Raw genomic sequence first — 6,285 nt, 5'->3', positions numbered from 1 at the left:
TGCGACCCCATGCATTGTAGCCTACCAGGCTCCTCGGTCCATGGGATTTTCCAGGCATGAATACTGGAGTGGGTTGCCGTTTCCTTCTCCATCAAATTGGGAAAGGAGTATTTCAAGGCTGTATACTATCACCCTGCTTATTTAACTTATATGCAGAGTACATCATGTGAAACGCCAGGCTGGATGAATCACAAGCTGGAATCAAGATTTCCCGGAGAGGAAAAAAAAAAAACGACTTCCCGGAGAAACATCAACAACCTCAGATATGCAGGTGACATCATCCTTATGGCAGAATGACTTCCTTGATGGCTCAGACGGTAAAAGCGTCTGCCTACAATGCAGAGACCTGGGTTCGATCCCTGAGTCGGGAAGATCCTCTGGAGAAGGAAATGGCAACCCACTCCAGTACTCGTGCCTGGAAAATCCCATGGACGGAGAAGCCTCGTAGGCTGCTATCCATGGGGTCACAAAGAGTCAGACACGACTGAGCGACTTCACTTCTTCCTTCCTTATGGCAGAAAGCAAAGAGGAGCTGAAGGGCCTCTTCGTGACGTGAAAGAGGAGAGTGAAAAAGCTGGCTTAAAACTCAACATCCAGAAAATGAAGATAATGGCATCCCATCCCATCACTTCATGGCAAATAGATGGGCAAACAATGGAAACAGATTTTATTTTCTTGGGCTCCAAAAGTCACTGCAGATGGTGACTGCATGCATGCAATTAAAGACGCTTGCTCCTTGGAAGCTACGACCAACCTTGACAGCATATTAAAAAGCAGAGACATTACTTTGCAGACAAAGGTCCATCTAGTCAAAGCTATGGTTTTTCCAGTAGTCATGTATGGATGTGAGAGTTGAACCATAAAGAAGGCTGAGCGCCGAAGAATTGATGCTTTTGAACTGTGGTGTTGGAGAAGACTCTTGAGAGTCCCTTGGACAGCAAGGAGATCAAACCAGTCTATCCTAAAGGAAATCAGTCCTGAATACTCTTTGGAAGGAATGATGCTGAAGCTGAAGCTCCAATACTTTGGCCACCTGATGTGAAGAACTGACCCTTTAGAAAAGATCCTGATTCTGGGATCTTTTCTGGAATTAATGCTTTCAAACTGTGGTGTTGGAGAAGACTCTCTTGAGAGTCCCTTAGACTGAAAGGAGATCAATCCAGTCAATCCTAAAGGAAATCAGTCCTGAATATTTACTGGAAGGACTGATGCTGAAGCTCCAATACTTTGGCCACCTGATGTGGTGAAGAGTCTACAAATTGGAAAAAACCCTGATGCTGGGAAAGGTTGAAGGCAAAAAGAGAAGGAGAGGGCAGAAGATGAGATGGTTAGATAGCATCACTGACTCAATAGACATAAGTCTGAATAAACTCCAGGAGATAGGAAGGACAGGGGAGCCTGGCATGCTGCAGTCCATGGAGTCACAAAGAGCTGGACACGACCTCAATAACACAAAACACATACAATAACAACAACAATAAAACAAAAAATAGGCAGATTAATATCTGACCTCAGAATGAAGAAAAGCTTTCTAACTGTAAAAGCTGATAAATTAATCATAAAGTAAAAGATGAATAAATGTAGCTACCTATTTAACTTTTTGGACTTCCCTGATGGCTCAGACGGTAAAGTATCTGTCTATGATGTGGGAGACCTGGGTTTGATCCCTGGGTTGGGAAGATCCCCTGGAGAAGGAAATGGCAATCCACTCCAGTACTATTGCCTGGAAAATCCCATGGACAGAGGAGCCTGGTAGGCTACAGTCCATGGGGGTCGCAACGAGTTGGACATGACTGAGCAACTTCATGTTCATATTTAACTTTAGCTTCTGAAGAATAAACAAGAAAAAGGAGGAAATATTATTGACATGTATGATGAAGTGTATTCATATATAAAAAGTACTAACAACTCAAGAAATTAGACAGATGAAGTTGAGTGGCTATTTCACAAAAGGAGAAAGATAATAAATAGGAAAAAATGTTTAATAAAACCAAAAAGCATACATATTGAAATAAGTATATAATTTCAACCATTTCTTTTTTAAATTAGGAAATTAAAATGTTTTATATAAATTTACTTTAATACACTCTTACTGAAAAACACAAAAGATAAAAACTCATCTAGCATTTTACATAACCACTTGTATGAAAAACCAGAACTATTCTCAGAGTTGACCACTGTTATCTATTGATATATATAGTTTTTCTGACCTTGTATTTATGATCATACATTGAAATAATTTTGTCTGATAATATGCAGTACAGATGATACTTTCATACTGCTAGTAAGAATATAAACTGATGCAGGTTTTCAGAAAAGCAATCTTGCAATACATATCAAAAACATACCCTCTTATCTAGGAATTCAGCCTCTAGGACATTAGCCACTAAAGAAAATATCAGGGATGTACACAAAGATTTCTTTATAAGAATATTTTATATAACATTATTTATACCTGAAAAATTGCTGGACACAAAATGTTAACATGAAATCTGTTAGGACAGCCATTAAAAATCAGGTTTTAAAAAATACCTATTGACATGGGAAAAAAAGTTCAAGATCATTTTCTGTGGAAAAAGCAGGGCCTAAAACTATACACACATAACTGCTTGCCCACACTCATTAGGATGGCTACTACGTAAAAAAAAAAAAAAAAAACACCAAATGTTGACAAGGACTGGAATACTGTGCACTACTGATAGGAATATAAAATGGTGCAAATACAGTGGTAGGCCTTCCGAAAGTTATACAGAATTACTATATGACTTGACAATTCCACTTCTAGTTATATACCTAGAAGAACCGAAAGCGGAGTCTTCAAGAGGTATTTGCACATCCATGTCCACAGCAGCATTATTCACAGCAGTCAAAAGACGGAAGCAGCCCCAGTGTCTTGTCATTGACAGATGATGGAGAGACAAAATGTGATGTGTATACACAATGGACTCTGTTTCACAGCCTTAAAAAGGAAGTAAATTCTGACACGTTGGACAATGTGGATGAACCTTGAGATCATTACGAAGCCCATCAAAAGAGAGAGACACAGTACGATTGCACTTATAGGACCGGAAGTAGTCAGATTCATAAAGACAAAGTGGAAGAGTGGTTGCCAGGGTCTGGAGGGAGGGGGAGATGGACAGTTGCTGTTAAATGAATCCTGAATTTCAATTTTGCAAGAGGAGAAGAGCTGGAGTTTGACTGTACAACCATATGAGTGTCCTTAACACTTCTGAGATGTACATTTGAAAATATTATGATGGTAAATATTATGTGTATCTTATTGCAGTTTCAAATTTTTGAATTAAAATGTTTTTTAAAAAGCTTGCTTACAGTGAGGCAAATCAGAGAGCTTCCATATGAGCTGATTTAATACCTTGTTCTTAACTATGAAGACAGTAGAGGATCACAAGGAATATCTTTGAGATAAAAGCTATTAAATGAAAAAAGAACAAGAGAGAAGGAAAACAAAAATATTAAAAAAAAAAACAAAAATAACATTATAGGATAAGAAGATAAATGTATTCTGTTCACAAGACAGTATGCTCTAAATAAAGAAAATAAAAAATATATTAGATAAAGAAGGCATTTAGAAACTTAAAAATGTAACACCCAACATAAAAATGTCACTAGTAAGTTTGGAAGATAAAGTTAAAAAAAAACAACTCCCAGAAAGTTGGTTGAGATGGATAATAAAAGAGAAACAATATGAAAATTAAAGCATTAATCAAGGAAGTCCAACATCTGAATATGTGTTTCAGAAAGAGAGTAAGAAAACACCTGGAAGAAATGAACAAAGAAAACAAAAAACTTCTTACGACCTGAAAGACATAGGTCTTCAAACTGAAAGTTCCCACCCCAGAGTTCAGTGGGATGAATTAACAAGGAGCTACACTGAGAAATTTTAGATCATAAGAGGTAGAGGAAACAAGAATCTTAAATGAAAATATGCAGAATGAAAGCCAAAAACTTGATATACAAAGTCTCGGGTTACATCAAAAGAATCAGGAATCAGACTGGCTTTGGGCTTCAAATAGTATTTGTGCAGCAAATAGTAGAAGCTAAAAGACACTGAAGCAATGTCCTCAGGAGTCTTGGCAAAAATGACTTCAAGCCCAGAATTCAATACCCAAATTATCAATAAAGAGAGAAAAAGCAAAGACATTTTTAGACACACATATGCTCCAAAAGAAAAAAAAAAAAGTTGCCTGCCTTTTCTCAGAAGTTTAGAGAAGAATGTCTTCTCTTCAAAACATAGAAAGAAACTACGAAAGAGGAAGGTGCAGGTTTCAGGAAACATGATCCAACACAGGAAAAAAAAAAAAGAGGCATGAACTTCCTTAGATGGTAAGAAGTGAGAATCTCAGGGAGGCAGCTTTGCGGCAGCCAGCAGACCACGGGTCTGAAGTGGAGAAGAGGGGAAGAGCTCCAGGTGAAGGGTCCACAGGGGGAAGTGGTGCTGAGAGATTATCTGACTGTTTTGGATGTGTGAGAAATTGTACTGAGAAGAATTAATGAGTCCTTACCAATTAAAAAAAACAGAGTGATAAGGGCCAACTGGCAAATGTTGAGGCGGCACTAGAGTGGGTATGGCGGCTGTCGTGGCCAAGGTTGAAGCAGGCAAGCACCATCAGTGGGTGCTAAATCTCAGGGGAGATTTTGAGGAGGAGCAGAGTATTTGCATGATCCTAAACTGTCTCCCCACAGACATAAACTGCAAAGGAGGACTGGAAAACAAGCAAAAACAAACAAACAGTAATGGCACAGTGGAGAAACTGGGCAAACACAGGCCCTGACTAGGTGATCAGATTAGCGTCATCAGTGAGGAGATCAGGGCACTGTCTCCGGGTGTGACACCCCAAGGAGGACACAGCCTCACCTACTCGGCATCCAGTGGAGAATGCTAGCCTCAGTCAGACCACAAAGAAAGCCGGGACAAATGCAGAAGAAGGAACATTCAGTTACAGGGGGAAAGCTGGGTGTTAGGGGGCGGGGTGGAGACGCTGCTTTCTTCAAACGTCAGGGTCAGAAAAGATAAATATGTAAATCTCCTGGCTTTCCTGCTGGCACAGCAGGAAAGAATCCTCCTGCCGATGCAGGAGATGCAGGTTCGATCCCCGGATTGGGAAGATCCTCTGGAGGAGGAAATGGCAACCCACTCCAGTATTCCTGCCTGGGAAATCCCATGGACGGAGGAGCCTGACGGGCTACGGTCCACAGGGTCGCAGAGTCGGACAGGACTGAGGGACTAACGACAACATAAAAATGCCCCAGGATCAGGAAGGCTAAAGAGGTCTGACAGTGAAATGCAGTGCCTGCCCCGTGACTGGGTCCTGTGCTGGAGGGAAAACTGCCATAAGGAACATTTTTCACTTAATTGATTACATTGGGATATGGATGATAGATTAAATTCTTAAATCAGCATAAGCTTATGAATCTGTTAGGCTGACAACTGTGGTCATGTTAAAGGAGAAAAATCCTTTTCCTTAGGAAATACACACTGAAGTGTTGAGGGGTAAGAGAGCCTTGATAGAGGAAACCCATCCTTTAATTACAGATAGATGAATAGATGATGGAAGGCTAGCTGGAGAGAACACAGATAATGCAGATGAGGTGAGGGTACACAGGTATTCCTTGTGCTGTTTTATTTTTGCAACTTTGTGTTGTTTGAAACTATTTCAAAAAATATTGTAAATACAATATGATTCGAGTTTTGTATTATATGTATTATGTATTACTTATCTTTTTAAGATGAGAAGGAAACATCAAACTTTTCTGGGGGATGGGACTATATCAGTTCAGTTCAGTTCACTCAGTCATGTCCTACTCTTTGTGACCCCATGGACTGCAGCACGCCAGGCCTCCCTGTCCATCACCAACTCGCGGAGCTCGCCTAAACTCATATCCTTCGAGTCGGTGATGCCATGCAACCATCTCATCCTCTGTCGTCCCCTTCTCCTCCTGCCCTCAATCTTTCCCAGCATCGGGGTCTTTTCCAATGAGTCGGTTCTTCACATCAGGTGGCCAAAGTATTGGAGTTTCACCTTCAACATCAGTCCTTCCAATGAATATTCAGGACTGATTTCCTTTAGGACGGACTGGTTTGATCTCCTTGCAGTCCAAGGGACTCTCAAGAGTCTTCTCCAACATCATAATTCAAAAGCATCAATTCTTTGGCACTTGGTTTTCTTTATGGTCCAACTCACATCCATACATGACTACTGGAAAAACCACAGCTTTGACTAGACATACCTTTGTTGGTAATGTCTCTGCTTTTAATATGCTGTC

The sequence above is a fragment of the Oryx dammah genome, unplaced genomic scaffold (genome assembly GCF_014754425.2).
Source record: "Oryx dammah isolate SB20612 unplaced genomic scaffold, SCBI_Odam_1.1 HiC_scaffold_29, whole genome shotgun sequence".
In the NCBI taxonomy this organism is placed as follows: Eukaryota; Metazoa; Chordata; class Mammalia; order Artiodactyla; family Bovidae; genus Oryx; species Oryx dammah.
Note: the sequence above shows the minus strand (reverse complement) of the source record.